General features: G+C 43.7%; 1 protein-coding gene across 3 annotated transcripts in view; it reads right to left on the bottom strand.

Annotated features, from left to right (window-relative positions):
• SH3PXD2A (SH3 and PX domains 2A) overlaps window positions 1-13837 on the bottom strand; it is a 472602-nt gene that overhangs the window by 232984 nt on the left and 225781 nt on the right. The gene's annotated exons all lie outside the window — the stretch shown is intronic.

Raw genomic sequence — 13837 nt, 5'->3', positions numbered from 1 at the left:
CCACAGCCCAGTGCTTCAGTGAGCATTGGAAGAGAGAGCAGAGAGTCGCTGACTGAAAGTCATGGCTCTCTGCTCAAAGCCGAAGGGAAGAACTGAGTGATCAGCAGTGTTTGATCATTCTCACTGCGATGAGATCGTGCTGGAAATCACTGCTGCGAGGCTGTGCTTCTGGAGCTTGCTGCCCCCACAAGATGCCGCGTATCCATAGGAATCCATTGGGGGTAGAGAGCGGGAGGAGCGACAGAGCTCGGCGCTGCCTCTCGCGACGGGGCTCGCAGGTGTCAATCTTGCTGCTAACACCCGATATTGCCCAATATCAGTGGCACCTACTTGAAGTATAAATGTTTATTTTTTTTAAATCCTGAACTTCTCTAATAACTTGCTTTGTCCAAGTATAGATCTTTGTTTGTCCCAAGCCTTTTTAAATCCATTTACTGTTGACTGACTCACTACCTCTGCTGGAAGTCTATTCCAAGCATCAACCACTCTTTAAGTAAAATAAGATTAGTTTTGAACTTTCCTCCTCCTAGTTTGAGGTTATGTCCCTGTGTTCTTGATCTTGATCTTCATATTGAACCTTATTCTCCCTCTTGATATATTTAAAGGTTTCAATTAGGTTTCCCCATTCCCTTCTTTCCTCCAGACTGTAAAGTGGTTCTAAAGCCTAAACAATTTTTACCTTAATGCAAGCCTTGCATTGATCCCTTCATGCCGACATAACAAATATATGCAGCCTCACTGTACTGGTCTTTTTGCCGTGGGGCTGCATATATGCCTAGCTGTCTTTGTGCTGGAAGCACGCCGCACAGAGCGCTCCCAGCACAGAGACTGGGGTCTCACTGAGAAACCCGGGACCCCTACTAACGATCAGGACCCAGAACTCCAGATATCAGGTCACCTGATTGCTGTAGTAGCCTCTGAAAGGCTATAACAGTGATCAATCACTGTGAAGCCCATCCCTGTGTTTTCTCTCTGTGAATGGAGAGGAAAGATACACTTAAGGTCACTTTATTAGGTACACCTTTTCAATTACTTGCTAACACAAATTGCTAATCAGTCATTCACATGGCAGCAATCTAGACATGGTGAAGATGACTTGTTGAAGTTTAAACGGTGCATCAGAATAGGGAAGAAAGAAGATTTAAGTGACTTTGAATGTGGCATGGTTGTTGGTGCCAGATGGACTGGTCTGAGTATTTCAAAAACTGCTGATCTATTGGGATTTCCACGAACAACCATCTCTAGGGTTTACAGAGTATGGTCCAAAAAAGGGAAATTATCCAGTGACAGGAAGTTCTGTGGACAAAAATGCCTTGTTGATGTCAGAGGTCACAGGAGAATGGGCAGATTGGTTTTGGATGATAGAAAGGCAACCATAACTCAAATACCCACTTGTTACAACCAAGGTATTCAGAATACCATCTCTGAATGCACAACACATCGAACCTTGAAGCAGATGGGCTACAGCAGCAGAAGACCACAACAGGTGCCACCGCTGTCAGCTAAGCACAGGAAACTGAAGCTAAACCAAAACTGCACAATAGAAAATCGGAAAAATGTTGCCTGTTCTGATGAGTCTCGATTTCAGCTGTGACATTTAGATGGTAGAATCAGAATTTGGCGTAAACAACATGAAAGCATGGATCCATCCTGCCTTGTATCAATGGTTCAGTCAAGCCTTGCTGCTTTGGTCCAGCATTTTGTGTGTTTTTAAGTGATCAATAATCCTTTTCATGCGTGAATCTATAGCAATGACAACTACTAAATTTCTTATAAGAAAGAAGTTTTATTTTAAAGTAGAATTAAAGGCACATTTCCCATTCAGATAGAGGAAGAGATGGTTCTAACCATTTCAGTTTTTCTGGGGTTTTTTTGCCAGCCGGGTCCCTATTTTGTAGATTTCCATTCACTTCCTGTCCCGTAGCCAAAACAGGAGGTAAGAGGACATCCCTCCAATGTGAGGGAATCCCTGGTGGTCACCAGAACTACTACTGGAAGATTCCCCTTCTGTTTCTGTTCTGGTGACAACCCTTGATAAAGGGTAACCAGAACAAATAAACAGGGTACATTTCTCTAACTGGGGCACAGAAGCAAATAAAGCCTGACAGCTGTTCTAATCCCTGTCCACTCTATCCCCCAAAAAAGTCACCTTTAGTTATTCATACCCTAATAAATGAACTGTATTAAAGCTCATCACTGAGAATGCACCCCCCATCCCCTCAACTACTTTTTACCCCACCCCATCTACTCTCATGTGTATCCTCAGGACTTCAGAGGAGTAGGGTCATTATAGGGGTGCCCATGTCACTTTCTGGGTAACAAAGACACTTCCCATTGCCTGTCCAGTGATGAGGTTCTCTCAGGCTCCAGGCTTCTCTGCCAAAGTTGGATGAAGACAGCAGCACTTAAATCATGCCAGAAAAGGCAGCGGCAAGGCAGGAGCAGGGATGAGCACAGTACCTGTCCAGAATTTGGCTCCAACTAATGTTTTAAAAAAAAAAGCTGCCTGGACATCAGTTTTAAAAGAAAGGTGTCAATGATCCAGAATATTTATGCAGCAAGTGAAGTCATCTGTTGTGTATGCTTGTTTCAGACTAGTGACCCTAAATACTGAAGATGCTGGATAGGCTACATATCATAAAACCAGCACTTCCAGAAAGCATTTTTTTTATTTTTGCGCACATGTTTACATGCACACTTTGTACATTAAATTCCAGTTAAAACCCCCAAAACATTATATATGTTCTGAAAGTGGGGGAATCAAAAAAATGGTAGTTGCAATTATTTATACATTATGTGTTATCAGTGCAACTAGTTATCAAGGCTATATTTTCTGTAAAAAATACACTCATATTAATTAGATGCACATAAACACAACTTCTGGGTTCACGCTGCAGTGTGGAGATGTATAAAAAAGGTTAAAGGAAAACTTGCATAGGTACTAGGTACCGTTGTCCTATAATGGAAAACTATATTGATTTTCAGTCAATTTTATTTCAACTTTTGTAAGGTTTATACATTTTTTACTTATCTTTTACATGTGTTTTTAGTACAGGTATACAATTTGATTTACAAATAAAAATGTTGGTTATCTAAAGAGACATCACAACAGTAGCTCCCAGTCTAACTGAAACCGGTGTGACAGTGTAGTGCTCCGTCACGGTGTAAAAAGGCAGACTGGAACAGGTTTAGTAGAAAATCAGGACACTGATGGTGCAGGTGGGTGCTGGGTTCTTAGGGTAATCAGGTCTATAGTTCAGGGCTCTACCCTCTTGAGGAGCCCGTGTGTGTGCAACATAGCAGAGAGGTGTGCATGTCTTCACTGTGCTGTCTGGGACAGGACAGACAGAGGCCCGAGCTGAGAGACAGAGCAGCAGGAAAGAGAGCTGATAGATGTACAGCGTTTGTGCCCGAGCACTGGGATAATGTGTTAGGACAGTCAGGAGGACTGAAGCACAAGGTTTGAGCAACGCTGCTGTTAAAGAGAGCCAGAAGGCTGAATATTGTCAATTTCATATTGATGGCAGAAACCCCATGCAAGTGAAGCAGATTGCTGTGAACATTTTCTTTCTGTTTTAAAAAAAAAATAGCCCTACAAGCCCTGAAAAGGCATGTATGGAGTGGACTCAACTCACTGGTATTAGCTACATTTGAGTTAAACAACCCCCAAGTTGTCACATCTGTGATGGACACAAAGAATCAGTCGCTCCCTGCAAAAATCACTTGTAGGTGTAAATTTCAGATTGAACAGTTGGCTTTACTAACTTTTACATCAGGTAATAAGCAAGCTGGAAAATATTTAAATCAAATATTCCTATTTAATAAGTTAAAAAAGGAATCCTTTTTGAATTGTTCCTTTATTGTCCTAGTTACCTATGAAAATATATACCAACACACTAAACATTCCCTTTCAGAAATAAATGGGGTAATGCCTAGATAAACTTGCTTGTAGTTTAGTTGCTTCAAAGTTCTTATGTTAGCACCCTTGTAGATCAGAGCAGGGTCAACACTAATGCCGTGTACACATGAGCAGTTTTTCCGTCGGAATAAACTCTGAAGGTTTTCTCCGACGGAATTCCGCTGAAGCTGTCTTGCATACACACTAACACCAAAGTCCAACCGTTAAGAATGCGGTGAGGTACAACTCATACGACGGGACAAGAAAAGGGAAGTCCAACAGCCAGTAGCCAATAGCTTCCGTTTTGTACTTGCTTCAGAGCATGCGTCGTTTTTAGTACGTCGGAACAGTATACAGACGAGTGGTTTTCCCGACAGGAATTTGTTCCATCTGAAAAATTTAGAACATGCTCTTTCTAGGTCCATCAGAATTTTCCACGTAAAAAGTCCAATGGGGCATACACACGATCAGAATATACGATAAAAAGCTCCCGTCTGACTTTTTCTGTCAGAAATTCCGCTCGTGTGTACACGGCATTACACAGACTTTTCTTTTTATTGTTATTTTGGAAACCTGTTTTACTTAGATGTTGGATACTGGTTGGCTGGGGTGAGTGCAGAGCAATTTTGCTTCAGAGAACTGCCATTCTTATTAATACCTCCCTTGCTATTTTTTGATAGACAAGTAAATTTTAATTAATAAAAATAATCCAGTTTCCCTAGTGTTCCTTTTTAAAATGACAGTATATCCCATGTAATACTGACTTCTCACCAGTAATAGCCGCACCTGCACAGTAAGCAGTAATAGAGTTTTAATATCCTAAAGTGTGAGGTTGGAGCTCAGGATATGGCTGTATGCTCTCTGATGGCCTAAAGCACTTAGGGTTGGGGTTTTTATAAAAAATAAATTAAAAAAACCTAGGCCAAGGTAGGAAGGGTGACTGAGGCCGCGTACACACGAGAGGATTGTCCGTCCAACTTAGTCCGCTGAAACGTGTTTCAGCGGACAATCCGCTCGTGTGTGGGCTTCAGCGGACTTTTTTGGCGGACTAAGTCTTTCGGAATTTCCGTAATTTTGTCCGTCCAAACTTGGTTTCAGCGGACAGTCCACTCGTGTGTAGGCAAGTTGGACGGACTAAGTATGACGCATGCTCAGAAAGGATTTACACGCCGAAGGTTGCATTGCAGTGTATTGGACGTCGTATTTCTAGTCCCGTCGTACGTGCTGTACACGTCATCGCGCAAGCTTTCAGCGGACTGTCTGTTCATCGTGTGTGGTCAAGTCCGTTCATTCAAAAGTTGGACGGACTGTCTGTCGGATTGTCTGACGAACTTAGTTGGCCAGACAATCCGCCCGTGTGTACGCGGCCTTAGTATACTTTCAATGAATGAGTACATTGCTGATTAAACTAATTCACATTTTTGTTGTTTGCTGTGTAGAACTTGCCAAAATTATATACCAGGCATCACTAAATGGCAGACCATGGTCTGGATCTGAACCGAGTGACAGTCTCTTCCAGACCGCCACAGTTTTAGGAGCCGGGTTGCTCTTGCAGTGTACATCCCTCTCCTGCTTTCCTCAGTGCTTCCACGATATCATCTCTGCAGCAGGGCAGGAGAGGTGGCAGGTATGGATGGAGGGCAGGAGCTGCAAATGGGTGACTGGTTGCTAGGACACTGGGTGGCCTTGCTAAGCAGCTTGCTAACAAGAAGGGGACTGTGATATAAATGAATGTAGAGAGGGGGGGGGGGGGGGTTGATGTGATGGATCTTGATAATTGGCAAAATATGTGATATGGACCTCTGCTCCAAAAAAAAATTTACTGACCGGACCTCTGTGAATTTTAATTCAAAATGAAGCGTTCCTTTTATTCCCACATGATAGAAAATATCCTTCAAAATAATTATGCATCCAAATGAATATAGTCAAAATGGTGAAGGGTGGTTGGTCAGAAAAATACAAGGGGTTCAGTTATTTTGAATCCATACTGAAACATATGTTTTAGCTACTGTTTTAGATTACCGCTGAGTGAACCAACATAAAAGGCATTTTTTATACCACCAGGGAATTGTGGATGTTTTTCTAAAGTAATTTGTGTTTTTTTTTGTTTTGTTTTTTTCTTTTTAATTTCTTTCAAATGAGTTTTGATAATCAAGTGTTGACAGCATACATATCCTCTCAACAACATCATTTTTCAAAGGGGATCCACCTATTTTCATGAATTATGAAGTAATCAATAACAGAAGATCAAATTCTCCTCACCAAAACCCCATAAAGCTTCCTGGAGAGGAGACATAACCAAACTTGACATCACTTTAAAGGGAGTTCACTGTACAAAAGCAGTGCTAGAGGTCTGAGAACAAAAGTCAGGAAGAAGCTATTTATGGTCTAATTAAAGGCCCCTTTAACCTCAGGCCCTCCCATGGCTAGCAGAGAGATGAGAAAGTTCAAGGCCAGAAGTTCTGTAGTTTTTTCCCTGTTCATGGGAAGCAACAGGGAACTGACAACCATAAAATATTCTTACAAGCTTCTGCATAAACATCACAGCTATCCTGGAGGTAACTGCCTGCTTTGGCCCTAGTGGGAAAATAGACACTTTTTTTTTTATTGTCATAACAGCAATGCTATCAAGAAGAGGAGGCTAAACCCCTTTATGGTTTAAAGAACTGATGCATTCATTCTAATATGTTTTTCCAGATATCAGGCCTCTTCTCTATGACAACCTAGGCTAAAAGTTGTTCTAGCTGACTGATAGTCTAAGATCATTTCCAGGCAGATGTCAATACTGATGGGTTTTCCTAATCAGCCAACAAATAATACACAAAGCTGCATTTTTTTAAACATTCTTTCCATCTCCCACCATTAAGTCAGACAAGCATGAAGGGATATGATCTTGTCTCTGAATAATTGGGTCCTCATAAGATTGCTTTTTATTAAAATACATTTCTCTTAGTACATATGTCAAAGACAAGACCCGTGGGCCAAATCCAGCCCGCCAGGCTTGCCATGTGGCCCTCGCAATCAGTTGTGATGAAACTCCATTCTGCCACTTCTGGCTCTCACCCTCCACTCCTGCTCCCCACTGTCACTTGTAAACACAGAAGCCTTTGGTATTTACAAGAGACAGCTTTGCTCTCACAGCAGGGACAGATCTCTAGAGTCTGAGAGAGAGAACGATCTCTCTGCAAGGCAAGGCACTACTAGAGGTACTAGAGCTGCCTACATGGGAGGTACTAGAGCCAAACAAGGTGGGTGAGAGTAAAGATGTGAAGAAGCTTAAAGAGGAAGTAAACTCTCCCACTCTGATGCTTCTTTTCATTTAGTCCATTATAATAAGTAATTATCAGACTATAGCCACTGTAATCCAGCCCAAATTGCATATTACTATTATATTGTGTCACATGGTGTGTAGGAGGAAGCTCTGAGTGATTATGAAGCCTCCTGGGATATCAGTTGTGTGCCATAGGAAGTCCTGATAACAGATAGATAAGCACATAGAGAGTGTGCCGTAAATCAGGGGAGATGTGGGCATGCTCAGTGACGTCATTCTAAAGAACAAAAAGGATTAAAATACTAAGCAAGTAAGGAGATATCTACAAGCAGTGTAGATACATGGGACAAAGTTGTGGGGGAGGGTTTACAACCACTTCAAGGGGTGGGGGGTTGCACACTGGGCATAGCGCACCCCTAAACCCTGCACTCTATACACACCATACCCCTGAACTCGGCACACCAGGTACAACAGGTCCTTTCAGGGCAACCCCACTGATGATGTGGTCCACAATGAAATGGAGTTTGACACCCCTGCCATAGAGCAATATAACTGCAGTACACTACTGATATTGTGCAGTCACTTCTCTGACTATGAATATCCTACCTAATAGGAGAGATTAAAATGTGCACTTGAGACAAAACTTGAAATGAAACTATGAAAGACATACAATGATTACAGCCTACCTACACATTACATAATTTTTTCATGTAGGCACTGGTACAGTGCTCTTTAAGTCATCTTGTGACCAGAGAACAACTGCTATTGATACAATTCCCAAACACCTACTGTCTCTCATGTATGCAAAGTGTGAAAATAAATGTCTCCCAGCCACTAATTTTCAAACCTGCCTTGGATGTTTGGAAGTTTAAATATGATTGGGGTTACACAAAGCAGAGGGAATCAGAAGGGACTGACCAAATTTCGATCCATGTTTGGGAAGGCTAGTTGTACACAAGTTGATCTATTGATCGACTTATGGACAAACAGCCTGCTGGACAGTTTTCTCTCAGTCTGGGCTGCTGGCTATAGCCAGTGGGGTTGATCAGTGTTTTATGATGGAAGTCTCTCCATCATCAGAACACAATAGCTCATCGGGAGTGATTCCCCCATCCACATTGAATGTGTAGATGGGGAAATCGAGTCATTTTCTTTTGTTCAGCCCACTGGTGAAGGAAAAAAAAAATACTCATAGACTGCAAGCCTTACACAGCAGAAGATTTGGAAGTACATTCACAGCAACCCGTGATAGAAAGCACATAAGGTCAGATTCTGCTGATAACAGAGACCAGAGATTAAAGTAAACTGAGTGAACTCTCTGACTTTAACACATTTGCCTTTTGTGGCAGCTTTTGGGTACTTTCACAATGGGACAGTTGCCGGCGTTAGCGGTAAAGCGCAGATCATTTTAGCTGCGTTTTACTGCTGTTATAGCGGTGCTTTGGCCCTGCTTCTCGGGCGGTAGTAGGATGCTTTTAACCCTCAAGAAGGGGTTAAAATGGGCTCAAAGCACACGTAATGTGACGCTTCCAAAGTGCTTTTCAGGCACTTTGAAAGCGGTGCCCATTCATTCCAATGGGCAGGGGCGGTTTGGGAGTGGTGTATACACTACCCCAAAGAGGCTGCTTGCAGGACTTTTTTTACCATCCTCCAAGCGCACCGCTCCAGCTTTCACACTGGGGTGGCTTGAGAGGCAGTTTTCAGGAGCCTTACAGGCCCTGTGTTTAACGCTAAAACGTCTGAAAACTGCCTCTTACTGGACAAATAATAGGTTTCGCATCTTACTTTAAATTATTCTTTACGGGTCTCCCTGACTTTGAGCTCTACTACAAAGCCACTCATATGGCACGCATTCTGGAATGGTTTCCTCGTCCCTTCCTGAAGGCATTGGAATCAATAGAGCAGGACTTGGCCCCTGTGGACCTACAGGCTCTCCTATGGGGATATAGACATGACTATGCCCATTTACCGGCTCCTTCACCACTAACGCTCGCCTCTCACAGGCTACTTTCACACTGGGGCGGGCGGGCACCGTCGGTAAATTGGCAATATATTTAGAGCCACTTTACCGCCGTTTTAGAGGTGCTAGTCGGCCACTAGTGGCACTATAGCGAGTGAAAGTAGCCTTAAACTTTGGTACTACAGGGGTTTGTGTGCCGTTCTATCTGCCGACCCATCCCCGTTGACCTCTGTTTGATAACCCAACGTTTCCTCAGGGCTTGGGAGCGACGACCTTGGGGTCTCTCAAACGCCCTGAATGGCCTCAAGTGCACTCTTTTGTACAGCTTCTCCAAGGGACACTGGTTATACCGGCAGGATCTTGCCCTTGGCTCACTGCCCTGCACATATCCACATTCGCCAAACACTTACACGCTTTCTCCCAAATACACCGCCCCCACTCTAAATTTGTAGACTTACGTTCCCTCTCTGAAACACCCAGACACCTTCTCTCATCCTTTTACAGTCTACTACAGGCCCTAACACATGATCACTTGCCACCTTATACCAAGATGTGGTCTGCGGACTTGGGTAAGGTCATCTCCAGACCGGACTGGCAGACCTCGTTCCATTTTACTCATAAATCAACAATATCTTGCTACTCTGAGGAAAAGAACTACAAGATTCTGTCCAGGTGGTACAGGGACCCCCCACTTTGCACAAAATGTTCCCATCCACTCCAGCCTCCTGTTGAGCCTCCTCTACTGGGAATTATCTATTGGTCTGGTGGGAATGTGAGAGGATCTGCCCCTTCTGGACTCAGGTATTTGAATGTTATAATAAAATTTATGATGAAACACTAGCGACCTCCCCAAAGATAGCTCTCCTCTCCATACTCCCCGGATCTATAACGGCACAGAAACTGAACATCCTACGTTTTTTATGTCCTCAGTGAGACCGCTCATTCCATCATTTTGGAAAACAACCACCATTCCTCCCTTGTCACGTTGGGTCTCAATTATGAATGATACCATGAGAATGGAGGAAATGTTGGCCCTTGATAATGACACATATTATAAGTATAAGGTACTGTGGTCTATCTGACTCCGCTTCTCCACCTCAGACACCCTCATGAACATGCTGTCAAACCCATTGGCATTATGCTAACGAATATCCTACCTCTGAGGTGCACTGGCGCACAAGTCCACTAGTCCGCTACCTTCTACTCTAACATATACTTCCCCATGGGAATGTCTCCTCAGCAGCCCTTTTGCTCTTCCCTGATTTTTCCCCTTTCTCTACCTCTCCCTTTCCCTTGCTTATGTACCTCTCTGATTCACATATCTCCTTCCCCTTTTCTTCTTCTTTCTCTCTTTCCTTTTTTTGACATTGTTTTCTCTTTTTACTCTCTAAAACCTACATCTGTAAATCTTTATTATGAATATCAAGGCTTATTAGCCAGAATCATTCCTTGTAAAAGAGAACGGTCTTTTACCTTAGCTCAACACTACTACAGAACAGGAGTCAAGCTGTGGGCGATAGCCATTGGGCTGACTCCCTACACATGTTTATTTGCGACTGTCCCTAGATTGTGATTTCTCATGTTGTTCACTGTGTTTTCTGTGAAATTTTCAATAAATATATTTTCAACACCAAGCTATTCTTTAAAGAGGATCTCCTTTCTCTTAAGTGAAAATTTAAAGTCAGCAGCTACAAAAACTGTAGCTGTTGACTTTTAATAAACAGCCACTCGTCTGTCCCACGATCCAGCATTGTGCTCACCCCAGTGATTTTCTCCCTGTGCCCTCTCTCGCCAGTGCCAGCATCTTTACTATGGCCACCCGGCTGTGACAGCTTGCATTTTCACAGCTGGGTGCCCACTGCACATGCACAAGCAGCACTGTGCACTGTGAATGGTCCCACACAGACCTGTCATGTGTCCCAGAAGACTTTAGGAGGGAGGGTAGAAGAACTTCCCCTTCCAATCACCTAGGCAGTTGGAGTGAAAGTGGGAGTGGGTACTTGTCAAAAGTGGGTACCTGCTCCTCCCCCCTCCTCCCCAAAATCTCAATTTCACAAACAGGAAGCCTTAAAGTGGAACTTCTCCTTTTCATATGCCTACAATTTACAGCCATCCCCACACTGGCCAATCTCCTTGGGAAGAACCACTGCTCTGAAATGGATTTTACTGGGTAGTTGTCATTGTTCTTCAAAGAAATGTCCAACATAGGTGTGCCTGCACAGTGCAGGATCACTCAAACCGTACAATCCGCTATAGTTCACCAAGTCTATAATCCCAAAAAGAAAGTTCCACTTTTGCAAAAATATTACGGCACTATAACTAGAGCTCTAAAGGTTATTTAGATGTAACATGCCTGCCCTAATGTTCTCTAAAAACTTTTTATTTTTTTAAGTTGCACTTGCCTGTCATGATGACCTAAAACAGATGGGGAATACAGGCTGAACAGTGTAAATGAGATGAGAGACAAAAGAGGTCATGACAGGTCACATATATAAAATGAAACTGTCTTTCTTTTACTTTATCTTGTAATCCAATTAACCTTCTACACTTCTAAAGACTTTTGTACGCCTACAAATTCGAGAGAACAAAGTTTCTAAAATTTAATACTCTGAAATATTTTCAGTGTTAGGGGATAATTACAAGATAACTTTCCCCTTGTATTACTGGAACATTGACAAAATCCACTTCAATAAAATCTCTTCCTCAAAAGAAACAATTTAGTAAATAAAACCTTGTCTTTCCAATGAGCTGGTGATTTGTCTTGCAGGCAAACTATATTAGTTTGCGGTCAATTATATTTTATTTTTACGTTTATGTGTTTTAACTTTATCCTTTGTTTTTGTTTTTTTACTATACATTAACATAGCTTGAAAAACAAATGTAATACCTTATATAAGATTTCCAGAGCAATATGGGTTATAAGCATATATAAGATCAGTAAATGCTTGCCTTGAGACTTGCTTGCTATCTGAATCAAATTTAGGATGGACCTAACAAACAGGGGCAGACTGACAACTGTTGGGGCCCCCGGGCAATAGAAGATCATGGTGCCCCCTGTGTCCAAGCCACACCTGCACAGGGGGGCATTGGGGGGGAGCACACAGGGAGACACTGGGGGAGCGCACAGGGGGACACTGTGGGGTGGGAGCATACAGGGGGACACTGTGGGGGGGGGAGCACACAAGATAACACTGTGGGGGGAGCACACGGGGACACTGTGGGGGGGGAGCACACAGGGGGACACTGTGGGGGGGAGCGGAGCACACAGGGGGACACTGAGGGGGGGAGCGGAGCACACAGTGGGGAATTGTGGGGGGAGAGCATACAGGGGGGACAGTGTGGGGGGAGAGCATACAGGGGGGACAGTGTGGGGGGAGAGCATACAGGGGGGACAGTGTGGGGGGAGAGTATACAGGGGGGACAGTGCCGGGGGAGTATACAGGGGGGACAGTGTGGGGGGAGAGCATACAGGGGGGACAGTGTGGGGGGAGAGTATACATGGGGGGACAGTGCTGGGGGGAGTATACAGGGGGGACAGTGTGGGGGGAGAGTATACAGGGGGGACAGTGTGGGAGGAGAGTATACAGGGGACAGTGTGGGGGGGACAGTGGGGGGAGAGTTTACACGGAGGGGATAGTGTGGGGGGGAGCATACAGGGGGGACAGTGTGGGGGGGAGTGTATACAGGGGGGACAGTGTGGGGAGTACTACCCCTCCATACATCTGTACTACAATCAGTTTAGCAGAAACCGGGTACCCCTTTTTTTTTTTTTTTTTTACAAAACAAAGGTGTTTTATTGGTTTCTCACAGGGCAATATTCAGTATGCAAATTAACATAAAACAATGCATGGTATGCTGACATCAGGTATATCAAACAAAAAATCTAATTTGTACAGAAGTGGTCATAATGGCATATACGGTAAGACACTATTGAGAGCTGAACAATGGAGGATAGTGCAACCAGTAGATCAAATCCAGGGAAAGCAGAAAAGGGGGGGGGGAACAAATGCAAAGAGCAGGAAGGGAGGGGGAGAAAAGAACCAGACCCTCCATCCCAGTGCTTCAGGCCTTAGATAACGTGCCATACTGTGCATAGTAACTTAACAGTTTCAGGTGGAGGTCCAAGGAGCCCATACCTTATACATATTTCCACTTGCACCCATAAGAATCTCTTTTTTGCCATAGAATATGAGGTAGGAAACCAATAGCTTAGAGAGATCAGAGCGTCGGGCATCCTCATGAACCCCCAGCAAGGCCAACTCTGGTAGTACTGGCAGGGGCAATTGTAACCTGTGGTTCATTTCTGCAAACACTGCCATCCAATAGGACGAGATAACTGGAGAGTCCCAAAACATGTGGAAGAATGTTCCAACATGTGATTTACATCTTGGGCAAATAGGGTCTTTGTCTGGAAAAATATGATCGAGTTTCTGAGGGGGCATAATAGATTCTATGTAAGAATTTTACCTGTATAAGTTTATCCCGGGAAGAAATAACCAGCTTGGGCCCATGTTCATGACAGTCCTCCCAATCCTCTTTGTCTAGTGACAGGATGTCAGTGTGCCATATTTCACACAATCAAATTTAGATCTATCTATGGGCAGGCTGGTTGTACGGAAGTCAATCTGTCGCTCATCTTCAGTACAACCAGCAGCTATAACTGCCAGCAGTGACCATTTTATTCTGATGGCAGTGAAACCTCCCGGTG

This window comes from Lithobates pipiens, unplaced genomic scaffold, assembly GCF_037356315.1.
Source record: "Lithobates pipiens isolate NorthernLeopardFrog02 unplaced genomic scaffold, aLitPip1_a1.2 Scaffold_25, whole genome shotgun sequence".
Lineage (NCBI taxonomy): Eukaryota > Metazoa > Chordata > Amphibia > Anura > Ranidae > Lithobates > Lithobates pipiens.
The sequence above is the reverse complement of the archived record's forward strand: the minus strand, read 5'-3'. Positions and strand labels throughout refer to the sequence as shown.